Source organism: Triturus cristatus, chromosome 11 (genome assembly GCF_964204655.1).
Source record: "Triturus cristatus chromosome 11, aTriCri1.1, whole genome shotgun sequence".
NCBI classification, from domain to species: Eukaryota; Metazoa; Chordata; class Amphibia; order Caudata; family Salamandridae; genus Triturus; species Triturus cristatus.
Genome location: NC_140594.1, coordinates 815,593,636 through 815,607,213, shown reverse-complemented (window position 1 = coordinate 815,607,213; position 13,578 = coordinate 815,593,636). Strand labels below are relative to the sequence as shown.

Below are 13,578 nucleotides of genomic sequence, written 5' to 3'. Positions count from 1 at the left end.
ATGGAAGCTAACAGATAAGGTAGGCTGCCCCAAAGCTAACTCGCTACCTGCCCAATTTCCAATTGTATTTTTTTTTAAGAATTAAAAACATTATGCATACCAAACAGGTAAAGCATTGTAGCAGGACCTAAAAATTGTCAGGCAGGCAGAACCTGTCACCTATGAAAAGAGAGCAATATATTTACTTGTATGCAAGGTTGAAAGATAATAGAAATACTATAAATAAGTAAAACAGTGTGATACTTATAAAGGTCTATATTCTATCACTTACTTTCAATGAGTCTTATGTTACATCGTTACACCTTCCTGACATACCTCAATCTTAAAATTAAAATATACAGTAACCTTTGAGGATTGGCGGCCCTACTCTCAGGTACGAAGCTTAACAACCAATGGCAAACTGTGGTGTGAACTGTGACCAAATGGTTTATATTTAACACTGTACAAACTGAACAACACATTCTGAGTCAACTCACGCCTAGAACACATTATTATGCCATTTTCATGGATTGGCTTCATTATCACTTGGCCCCTCATGCTTGTCAAAGTCCTTGTCTGTTTAACCATATCTGCAAGTGTAGCATTCATCCCAAAAGTGGAACACTGCTCTCTCCTAAATCTATTTTAATAAACACCTCTCCTTTTAAAAAGGAAAAAAGGAAAAACTCTCCTGGCACATGCTACTTTTCCTGCATATGTCAAGCAGGTCCTTGTTAGAGTTCAGGCCACAGTCTCTTGGACCAGTTTGTCTGCAGGCAAGAATCAAATTATGTGTCGCTTTCTCTCTGTTGATGCCCTCACTCCATATGTCTACTGCGCTGTGGCCTAAATCGCTGATGGATGAGTCTGCAAACATTCAGTTGCCTCCTGCATAAACACAGCAAACTTAGATCTCTGGATTCTTCTTCATCCAACCCTTGGTTTCATCCTCTGGTCATTTCCTGTGGTGATGGAGCAAGTGGTGACAGCCATCTTCATCTGTGACCTAGAAATGGGTGTGCGGGCCACTGTTGTCCCAGCTGTCTCTCCAGATATGGATATCTATCTGCAGATCCATAAGGTGCATAAGCTCCCGAGGTATATTTACAAGTGGATTTTGTCCTCTTTTCTTTGTTATTTCTGAAAGTTATAGAATGGTCTCTAATTGGTGTCGTGCTCTGCTGATTGGTAAGGAGGAGCTCTTCAGTAATCGCAAGGACAGGTTCCTGTTAGTGGTTGCCTTTGTGCTCCGCTGATGGGAGTCGGCATAACTTCTTTCACTGTCTCGCACTCTGCCCCTTGAGCCTCCTCTACCTTCTCCTGCTCCTCTTGTTGCCCCTCTGCTGCTGGGAGGACCTGTGATTCCTCCGCATTTGTCCTCTATCTTCATAGCTATTGTCAATGAGCAGAACAAAAAAATATATAATGGTTTACAGTACTTCACTCCTAAGGTTGTTGACCTCCAACCACTATGCAGAAGTTCTCCCTAAAAACCCAGAAAGGGCTAGTTTTTGTGTCCGCACTTAATTTGTATTGGTGGTTACAGGTAGTGGGAAGCAAAACTAGGTCTTAGTGAGTGGCCAGGTCTTATTTTTCATCCTCATACTCAGATCCAGAACAAGATAGACAGAAAAGGAAAAACTAGGAAGTTAGAGAAATATAGTAAAACCTTGACAAAGGCAGAAAGTAAGGTTGAAATAGAAACTTCAAGAGTCAAACAGAAGTGTAGGATGGTGGAAATAAGACAAAGTAGGCTTGGTATCCTTCATGCTCGTCATTCTGCAGCATTGGAAAACTTTAGGCCCTTGCACTTATTTTTGTTTTTCATAAATTAAACACTGGCTGTGGCTCACCTATGGAACACCTGCAGTCAAGCTAAGTAACACAAGCTGCAAGTCTAAATGTCTCTGCTACAACTGTTCTCACCCATATATGTCCCAGCCAAGATTTCCTCAATCCTCTATTGTATAAACAAGAAAGAAGTGTTGTTTTTTTTGTCTACACAGAGTTCCCTGTCCCATAGCATGATACTGGTATGAACAGTTCTCTTGACAGGGCACCGTGGCATCAGAAGAGAACAGTACCGGAGTGTGACAGAACAAGCTGAAACAAAGGATTCTATCTGGGATCGAAAACTGTGGTGCATCAGGGCTAGGGTAGGGTAATTTTTAGGTTGAAGCCTACCAAACAATACAGCTGTCTGGTTTGCTAAAGACATCTTGGGAACACATCTTGGGGACATTCAGAAAGCGGACCTAGGAATTCATTCCGTCCATTGCTGACCATTGGCTTTGTGGTTTGTAACTCACACTTTCTGGCTTCTATTTGCCGGCTTGAGTTGTTTTAGGCTGTCCAGCTTGAGTTCTTCTCTCCCATTGCCCAAACCTTATCTACTTTATACTTCCATGAACTCGCTTTCTATAAAAAGGCCTTTAAATCTTGTTCTTATCTTGTCACATTTGCTGTGCATTCCAAAACAGAGGTTAAATGTTAAGCTGTCTTCTGAGGGAGCTTGGTGTTTACTTTTCTTTGTCTTCCTTCAAAGTGAGAGAATTTATATGACAATCCTGCTGAGTACCCATGTAAGAGGAGAGTGTGTAGGGTGTTTATTTTTTCTAGCACACAACAAAAAAAAATAACTGTGCTGATTTTCAGAATATCAGAATTAGTACAAATGAAGCACATTTTTTTGTAATTCTGAAGTGCGGTGGAAACAAATATTTGAACATGATCAAAACACATCAATACACTAGGTGATGACATTTGCACACTGACAGCCTCATGCATCAAGCCAAAATCCAGTCGGTAAAATACCGAATCGTTATTAGCTCCCGGTAGCGAGTCCCAAATACCCAATCCCAATGCATCAACCCAAAACGTGAGCAAATAACGAATCGCAAAATAAATATCCGCTAACATACCGAATCGCTAATACCCAAAATGCTAAATTACCGAATCGCTAAATACCAATTTTGCAGTTACCGAAACACTAACAGCTCCCGGAAAGTGCCAATAGCAAATAACGAATCGCACCCCAATGCAACAAAACTCGCTAATAACGAAAATCCCAAAAATCGCTATTTTGCCAGAGCTAAATAAGGGGAATCAAAACCTGGAGGTAAAGTTAAAAAAAAAAAAAAAGGATAATGCAAAAAGAATTTCTACATGTGCAAATGATTGAGGCAATCACTAAACCCTTAAATGTGGCCCAGGAGACCCTGTTGGCTCCCACAAAATGGCTGCCCTCTACGTGCTTGCAAGGAGGATGCGGATCAATGCAGCAGGACAGCGCAGGAGAAGGGTCCAGGAGCGGCTTTTCAGACTGCGCATAACCTTGCTCGGGCAGAATGAGGACGAGGTGTACCAGAAGTATCGCCTCAATCGTGCCATGATCATGCGCCTGATTGCAGAGCTGGAACCATTACTGCAGCACCAGACACACCGGACAAATGCAATCCCTGCGCACGTGCAGGTCCTATGCTGCCTGCACCTACTGGCCTCAGGGAGTTTCCAGGGGGTAATTGCGGTGGCCGGAGGGGTTTCTCAAAGGGCACTGTCACGCTTCTTCAAGAAATTCCTCGATGCCATGCTGACAATGCTCCACACACACATCAGCTTCCCCACAACCCCACAGCAGTTGGACCGCACCAAACAGGCTTTCTATCAGGTGGCACAATTCCCACATGTGATTGGATGCATCGACTGCACGCACATTCCCATATGTCCTCCCGCAGCTAATGAGTACATTTTCCGGAACCGCAAGTCATACCACTCGATCAACGTGCAGGTTGTGTGCGATGCCAATAACATCATAACGGACCTAGTGGCACAATTCCCAGGGAGCACACACGACTCCTACATCTTCCGCCACAGTGGAATGCACAGGCGACTAATCAACGGAGAATTTGGAGAGGGACTCCTGCTAGGTACGTAGAAATACGCTTCCCCACACCAACACCACACATGTATGTACATCACCAATGCTAAGTCTATGCTTCTATCTTCTAGGTGACAGTGCTTACGCCCTGCGTGAATACATACTCACCCCATACTTAAATCCAGCAACCCCGCAGGAACATCGCTACAACGCTGCACACATCAGCACTAGGAATGTGATAGAGAGGACATTTGGAATTCTCAAGAGCCGCTTCAGAATCTTGCACAAGACTGGCGGCGCCATGCTATACCAACCTGAAACATGCTGCCGGATAATTGCTGTATGTGCAATGCTGCACAACATTGCCACCAGAAGGGGGATACCCATAGAGGTGGACAGGGATGCGGAGCACAGGGATGACCAACCACCCGCCCAACAACGACAGGCACACATCCCAAACACAGCAGAGGGCCATAGGAGGCGGACATACATAATGCAAAATCATTTTTGAAACATTGGAAAATGAGACATTACAAGTTAGTTTGGGGTGCAACTGTTTAATGCACAGTAGCACAGAGGATTGTGCAACAAAACTAGCATTGTAAATCATGCTCCATTTGCAATAATGTAAATTAAAGGTGCCTTAAAGTCACGCATGTGCATACACAGTATTTGGATGGCCATGGTTGCCCCACCATGGTCCTGCATGCATGTCCAACTGTCTAGTGGCGCTTCCCACGTACCCCAAGCCTCCGCTCAGGTGTATCCAATGCCTCACCACGGCCTGTCCCCGTGGAGGCACGCGAACTGCGGCGCCTGGTGCTGGCCTGTGCCAGTGACACGCTGCTGACACTGGAGGCAGCCTCACTTGTGTCATCCCCTCCCAATGCAGCAGCACTGCATGTGCTGCTCTGTAGGTGTTCCATTGCAGTGGTGATGTGCCCTAGTGACTTAGCGACATCCCCGCAGAAGTGCCCAAGGTCCACCTGCAGGGAGACTGAGCGGCGTGCCAACACTGCGGTGCTGTTGCTGTGCCGTGTTATGGCCTTGGTAGCGGCGGCGGAACGCAACAGTTGCTGCCGGTGCCTCCTCTTATGGCACTCATGGCCCTCCCTCATGGCACGGGTGAGCTCATGTACCTCCTCCCTGAGCTGCGCATTGCCCTCTGCAACCGCAGTGGTCATGTCCCTGACCGCCGTGCTCATGTCCATGACTGCTTCAGTCATGGCGCGCATCTCCCTGGCAAGGCGCACGATATTGCAGCTAATGCTAGCCACATGTCGTCCCTGCAGGCGCTGTGTACGCAGCATCCTCTCCTCAATTGCAGAGGTTGTTGGGACATCCTGTTCGGCTGAGGAGACGGAACTGCGACGAGCCCTGTGCCGCCGTGTGTGTCTTGCGCCTCCAGGTGGTGCATCAGGTGGTGTGTATGTGCGCTGCCTGGGTGCCAATTGCGAGGAGGGTGTTTCCATCTCCTGCAAGGGCGCAACTTGGGACCTGCGCCTCTGCGCTATTGTGGCTATAGTAGCTGCAGCCTGTTTGGCTGGTGCCGTTGCTTGTGGCGCTGGTGCTGGTGCCGTTGCTTGTGGTGCTGATGCTGGTGCCGTTGCTGGTGGGGCTGGTGGAGGTGGTACTGTTGGTGTGGCAGGTGTTGGCGATGCATGCGCGTCCTGCGCTGTCTCCTGGTCTGACTCTACGGGTGTTTCCGAGATGATCAGCTGGCCGCTGTCGTCCGAATCCCCAGGTGATGCATCTGTGTGTGAAACAGTGCATGGTTAGTGGGATAATTACAACTACATAGTGTTGTACACATAAATGTCCCTCTGTGGTCCACTAAATGAACAGTCTCCATCCATGTTCAACTGCTGTGGTGTATGGTGATTGGATTTACGCCTGTACATGCACACTGGGCTGACTAGACTACAACTCCCAGGATGCACTAGTGTCATGTGTAAAGCTGTCTGTGCCAGCGCTGCAGACACACTGAGATCGGGCTGGGGGCGTGGAAATGGATTTACGCTACGCTGGGTGTGGGCACAGGCATGCATCTTACCTTGGGCACTTGTGGCTGCGCCGGACGTGTCCATCTGGGTCACCCCCACGACGGCTTCCCGCTCTATCGTCCCTTCCACAAGGTCCTCCAGGGCTGTGTTGGATAGTGCTGTGGATGGTCCGCCTCCAGTCCTGCTCGACTCCCGGAGCCTCTCCGTAATCCTCTCTTTGGCACGCTTCCGCAGGTCGTACCACCTTTTTTTGAGGTCGTCGATGCTGCGGGTGGTGACGCCAACTGCATTCACCCTCTCACGGATGCGCAGCCAAATGCGCCACTTCTCCTGCTCAGGCACCTTGAGGGACAGCTTGCCAAAGAGGCGATCGTGTTTGCTGGTGACTCCCTCGATTAGGTACTCGAGCTCCCTGTCCGAAAACTTTCGCTTTCGCTTGCGTGCTGACTCAGAGCTGGATGGCACTTCCTGCGCCATGATGTGTGTTTCCTTGGATTTGCTGAGTCGGTGTGGCCTCACTCTGGACAGGCAGTCCTCCTTCCCAGCTCCTGTCTGCTCCTCTGTCGAGGCTATGTGGGTGGGGCTGCAGTATTTCCTGGTTGGTGATGTCATCTGCACGTTCCCGGAGCGACGCGGCAAATTGCGATTTCGCTATTACCGATTCGGTAATAGCTAACTCGGTATTACCGAACTCGGTATTAGCTAATTCGGTATTACCGAACTCGCAATTTGCTAATGGGAGTTTGCATGCCCCGCTATTGCGAAATCGGTAAATTTAGCGATTTATAAGGAATCGCTAAATTTTACCGAATCTGTTGATGCATGCCATATACCGATTCCTTAATGGCGATTCCTTATTTTTCGCTATTAAGGAATCGGTATTCCTTTGGTTGATGCATATGCCCCATTATCATTTGTGTGCAGTAAAACCATATTTTGGTGCAAATGTGATGGTCATTTCAATTGAAAATGTGATGTCTGTTCTGGTAGTGCGCTACCACACCATGCATACTCCACACTGCGCCAATCCACTCTATGTCCTTCCACTCTTTGCCAGCCACTCCATACTATGATACTCTACAATATGTCACTCCACTCTACGCCCCTCTACTCAAAGACACTCTATGACAAAACACACCACTTAACTCCACGCCACTCCATTCTACGCCACTCTACTCCACTCCACATCACTTAGTCCACTCCACTCTACTCCACTCTACTCCAATCTTTCCCACTCCACTCCAATGTCTCCCAGTCTACCCCACTCCACTTCGCTACAATTCCCAATTTACTTCACTCCAGTCTATCCAACTCCATCCAAACTAACCCACCCCACTTCAAACTCTCTCACTTCAACCTACCTACTCAACCCCAGTCTACCCCATTCCACTCCAATCAACCCCAACCCACTCCACTATGCTCAAATCTACCCCACCCCACTCCAAACTACTCCACTCTACTCCAATCTACGTCTCGTCAGCTCCATGTGGTTCCATCCCTCCCCACATCTTTGTTCTGTATATGTAGGTATGTTATTTGTTTTGTCTTCTTTTTCTTCCATTTTGCTCTTCCGGTGTCTCAAATATCTTCACCTCTTCTTATTCCTCTCTATGCAAGTCATTGCATCTACAATCCTTTCTATTCCTTTCTTCACTCACATTATGCCTCACATGTTAACTCTTCTAAATACTTCTCTATTTTCTGTTCATGTAGGTATGTCATTTGTATTGTCTCTTCTCTCTTTATGTCTCTTTTTGCATTTTTTTACTTTCTTCTTTTCTGGTGTCTCCAATATCTCCACTTTTTCTTAATCGTCTCTCCGTGCAAATATTACCATCATTACATACATAATTCTCTTTATTCCTTTTTTCACTCACATTATGTCTGTCATGTTAACTCTTCTAAATATTTTCCCGTATTGTCTTTTTCTTCGGCCTAAAGTATGTACTCCTTTTCCTCTTCTTTATTTCTTGTTTGGCCTGTTCACTTATTTGTTATCAATGCGTATCTATATTTTTTATTGCTATTCAAATGAATTGGATTATGGTTTAATGTTGGTATTCTTCCTTACTCTTTTTAATATTTTATGCCATTGAACCAAATTTCCTGGAACGTTAGGGGTTTACATTCTCCTATCAAAAGGCAGAGAGTCTTAACTCATCTAGCCAAATTGGATGCTGATATTGTATTTCTCCAAGAAACCCATCTTACTGATGTTGAGTCATTAAAATTGAAAAAAGTTTGGGTGGGGGAAGTGTACTTTTCTCAGGGTGATGGTAAACGTAATGGAGTAATGATATTCTTCCGCAAATCACTTCCAGCTAAGTTCATATCACAAGAGTCAGATGCAGATGGCCGTTGGCTTAACGGTAGACTATTATTGAAAGATGTTTCAGTCTCCTTGCTTAATGTCTATGCTCCCACTGGTGGTGATTCTTCTTTTTGGCCAGCATTCGCTAAACAAATCTCTCTTTGTATTGAAGATACTTTTATATTAGCAGGTGATTGTAACCAGATTTTGGTTCCGTTTATTGATAGAAACTCCAAATTCTCTTTTATTCCTAATAAACCCCACAAGTCATTTGTCCATAGTATTACCCAACATAAACTCTAAGACGCTTGGAGATTATGTAATCCCATGACAAGGGAATACACTTTTTACTCCCCACCTCATCACACTCAATCACATATAGATAATTTTTTTGTTTCTCATAATAACTTGCAAGCCCTTACAAAAGCAGAAATTGGTCCCATTTTGTTATCTGATCATGCCCCTGTTTCAATTAATCTCGACAGAATACCGAAGGTTAACGCTCCTAGAAGATGGCGTTTTAACAATACCCTTCTTACATATCCGGTATTTACCTCTTCCTTTACCACTTTTTTTAATGACTTTTTTGTGTTAAACCAAAATTAGTCCTTTCCCTTTTCAACTGTGTGGGATGCCCAAAAAACGCAAAACTGCACGTGCACAAGCTAACAATCTTCTCCAAGACATTAAAAGACTGGACGATTTATATTATACCTCACACTTGAAAGATTGTCTTACAGTTCTCATAGATGCTCAACTCCAATTCAACAAAAAGTCGACAGATAATGCTTCACTTTACCTATTAAAATCTAGTGCGAAATTTGGACAGACAGCAGGTTCAGGTTGCTCTGCTGCAGGAGACCCATATTGGTCCCAGGGCCTCTAATACCTTTGCCAGCAAGTGGGCCGGCTGTCATCTTTTTTCATCTTACTCATCGTATGCCCGGGGTACAGCAATTTTGTTTAAGAAACACACATTTCGAAATGGCGGGGGTGGTGGAGGACCCACAGGGGCGATATATCATCACATGGGGAGGCTTGGTAGAGACTCCATCACAATTGCAAATTGTTACGGGCCCAATACTGATGACCCGTCCTTCTTTCATAGTATTTGGGGCAAAATATTGAACGTTGGGTCTACACATGTTATTTGGGGTGGGGATTTTAATGTTGTCCTGAACCCTGGCAGGATAGGTCACAGGCGGCCACCCATCACTACACCAATGCTCAGGAGGCGCTGTGTGGCATCATCGAAGAGGGTGGATTGATAGATAGTTGGCGATATGTGCATCCACAACAACAGGAGGGTACGCACATCACAGCCCATAGGGGAACATGGTCACGGATAGATTATTGTCTCCTTTCTAAGGGCTTGGGCCCTAATCTGTGTAGGGCATCGCATTTGGCCAGGATGTTCTCCGATCACTGTCCTGTTTGGGTGTCGCTCACACCCCCGGGAAATGATAGGCCCAGACCGTGCTGGAGGCTTCAACCCACGGCTTTACTGGACGCAGTGTTTCAGGCGGAGCTGGAGGAGGAGATCAATGACTTCTTTATCAGGAACAAGGGAACGGTGGACAGTGTGGAGATGATTTGGGAGGCTTTCAAAGTTACGGTGAGGGGCTTTTGCATCTCCAAAAGCTTTGGGGTGCTGAGGGATCTGCGGAATACACTTCGCAAACTGGAGCAAGAATTGAGGGAGATGGAGGGACGCAGGGTGGGGGGAGACTCGGGGCGGGTGCAGGCTGCGTTTCGGGAGAAATTATCTGAATATGAGACCGCGGCACTCAGAGAATCCAAATTTAAAGACCGATATTGAGTAGCTCGCAGATACGGGGAGGGGGAGAGACCGGGACGGGTGCTTGCGGAGGTAACGAGAAGCCCACGTTTCAATACGCACATTTTAGAAATTCGGGGGCCTGGGGGGCTACTGCACCGTGATACAATGGCCCTTTTAGATACGTTCACTGCACACTACGGAACATTATATACATCCCAGAGACAAGTGCCACCAGACTTAGATGCATTCATGGGCGATATAGCGCTTGGATGGCTCGGTGATACACAAAGGGAATTCCTGATGCACCCCTAGGAGGTGGATGAAATAAGGGATGCCATTATGCAGTTACAGAATGGTAAAGCTCCAGGATCAGACGGACTACCGGCAGAATTTTTTTTAAAAGCTACATAGATGTCATGGTGCCGGTCCTAAAGGAGGTATCTGAAGAATCATTGGAGGTGGGAGTACTCCCCCCCCCTTGATGAGGGAGGCAATAGTTACGTCTTTATTGAAGCCCGGTAAATCTCCCGAATCCTGTGACTCGTATCGGCCATTGTCACTGCTAAACTGTGACACAAAAATATTGGCAAAAACACTGGCTAACCGTTTAACTCTCCTAATAGATAAGCTAATATTGCCTGACCAGTCAGGGTTCGTGCCAGGTAGGAATACTTCTCATAATCTGCGCACCTTGTTTTCTCTCATCCAGACGGTGGCCCCTGAATTCCCGCTTGCCGCTGGTTTTTTGGACGCCACCAAGGCGTTCGCCCCGGTGGAGTGGGACTATTTGTTTGGGGTCTTGCAGAGAATGGGTTTCCCTTTGCTATACATATCCTGGATTCAGTTACTGTACCACCGCCCTGCTGCCAGGATTCTGATTAATGGGCACTTATCTCAGCCGATTACGATCTCGAGAGGCACTCGTCAGGGATGTCCCTTATCCCCATTGTTGTTCGCCATAGCGGTGGAACCGTTGGCGTGCAGGGTGCGACAAATCCACAAGGACAAGGCATTTCGCAGTTGCCTGCGGCAAATATTAATTTCCTTGTACGCGGATGATATGACGCTATATATTCAAGACCCCATGACGAACTTGAATCCCATACTGCGTGAATTTATTAAGTTCGGCGGGTTGTCGGGTGTCTATATTAACTGGGGGAAGTCACAGGTTTTTCCGCTTACCCCTGCGGTGTCTAAATTTCCACTGGATTTTCCACTCGACTGGTGCGACGCTGAATTACGGTACCTTGGAATACAGGTCACTAGAGATAAGGGCGAAACTATACGGGCAAATTACGGTACGGCTATTACAAGGCTTAGTGCCAATATTACGCGATGGATCTCCTTGCCGCTGTCGTTGGCGGGCAGGGCGTCCCTTATAAAGATGGTCATATTGCCACAATTTCTTTACTTGTTTCTTAATATCCCGTATCACCCGGGACGAACCTTTTTTCAGACCTTACGTTCTGAACTGATTAGATTATTCTGGGGAGGAAAGCAGCCGCGACTTAAATGGTCAACCCTGACGAGACCTTATGAACACGGGGGTTTGATGTACCCGATTTTGACCTCTACTTCCTGAGTGCGCAGGCTCATTACGCCTATTACTGGATACACCCCCCGAGATATATGCCGCAAGTGGCGGTCGAGGACTGGTTGGCAGACCCCATACCACTGAATAGCTTGATATATGGGCATATGAGTACACGTGCGACAACACCCACAACTATTACAGGAACAGTCGATGCATGGCATCGGATAGCGGCTGTGTTGGGCTTGCCCTTCTTGTATTCTCCTCGACTCCCTTTGACTTATCACCCTGGGCTATCATTTTTGCAGGAGGGGGGCTTCTTGGGACTGTGCCGTAGAGCCCACATTTCTACATGGGGAGATTTATTCGATGCTGGAGGGTTTCGCTCTTGTGAGCAGCTGCTCCAGAATACGTCTCATACGCCATTGGATGTGTTCCTCTATGTGCGTTTAAGACAGGGAATACGGGCGATTATCCCTGACTTCCCACGGGAACCCTTGAGTCTCCCTCCACTGCATCAAATGCTAGGATCTACAGAGGGAAAACATTTAGTGTCAGCCCTGTACCACAGTATACGGTCACACAGGGAGGGAATATACAATCCATCTCGGGTGCAGTGGGAAGAGGAACTGGGGCGAGAAATCACCGATGATCAGTGGAAATACTGCTGCCTCCAAACAGCACAGATCTCGGCAAGCTGTAGACATCGTGTAATACATTATAAATTTCTGCATTGCTTATACTTTACGCCGCTTAAGAAACATAAACTCTGGTTGGCAGACACTGATAGCTGTGAGCGATGCAAACAGCCGGGTGCGGAGTTCTTGCACTTAGCATGATCGTGTCCAGCAATACAGGAATATTGGGGACGGGTGTTGGAGGCGTTGGGAGAAATGACGAATAGCTCAATAGAAAGAGACCCTCTGCTTGCACTCTTAGGGTACACGGCACGGATACCTGTTGCACATAGGAAATTCCTTACCATCTCACTGTTATTGGCCAAACGAAGGGTGGCATGCCGTTGAGGAAGAGGTAGAGCCCCGAAATTTAAGGAGTGGTTGGCGGATTTAGCCTATTGCCAGGAACAGAACACCATCTATGCTGAGACGGTTCCGCTCAAATCTAGGCCTAGAGACATATGGGGACCTCGTCAGGGATATTTGCTGTCACAGAGCTCCGCAGTAGTGCAAGTTGGTTTAAGTGTAGCCCCTTGAGTTATAAAAGCTGTGGCTGGCGGACAACTGCTTTTTTCAGACTGTTGAGGAAGAGTGGTGGTCCACACTGGAGTTCCCCCCCCCTCACGCCCCCTGGGCCTTGGGTACGTCAGCAGCTGATTTAATCATTACGCCGCTGGGTGTTTCCAGCCGGTGAGCTCCCTCTGACTTCCTGTGTAACGATGCTCTTTGATGTATCTCTTGGGTCCTCCCTGGCGGTGTGTTGACACTGAGGAGAGGGCTTATGGCCTATAATGCGTTTGTGACACCAGAGTGAGGAACCTATTGTAGGGTTGATGTGATTCACTGTACATTGTATTGGTACGTATTGTAATGCTCTATGTTAAAATTATAAATAAAGTTTAAAAAAAAAATCTAGTGCGAAATTCTATGGAGGAAAAAATAAAGCAGGGAAAGTTCTTGCCAACTACTTAAAAATAAAGCACAATAAACTAAATATTGAATCTATCTTTGATGACCCCTCTATTCTAAAATACGAAGACGATGAAATACTGAATGAATTTTCTCTTTTTTACAAATCGTTGTATACTTCCGAAACACAGGCTTCAGATCATTCCTTATCACAATTCTTCTCCAATATCCAAGCACCTCAACAAGGTCTTCCTGATTTATCTTCCTTAGAATCGGATCTCACACAGCAAGAACTCCTAGGGGCTCGCCAACATCTTAAAAAAAGATAAAGCTCCAGGCCCTGACTGTTTCACCATTGAGTTTTTTCTTCACTTTTCCAAACTTGTATTACCTAGATTACATTCCTTATTACATTCCTTTTGCTCCAAGAGTGGCTCTATTGGTTATTTTACAGAAGCGCACATATGCCTCATCCCCAAAGATGGTAAAGACCCAAACTATTGTAAAAATT

At 46.4% G+C, this 13,578-nt stretch overlaps 1 protein-coding gene across 2 annotated transcripts in view; it reads right to left on the bottom strand.

Annotated features, from left to right (window-relative positions):
- LOC146785479 (nuclear body protein SP140-like protein) overlaps nucleotides 1–13,578 on the bottom strand; it is a 509,550-nt gene that overhangs the window by 302,549 nt on the left and 193,423 nt on the right. The window lies entirely within an intron of this gene.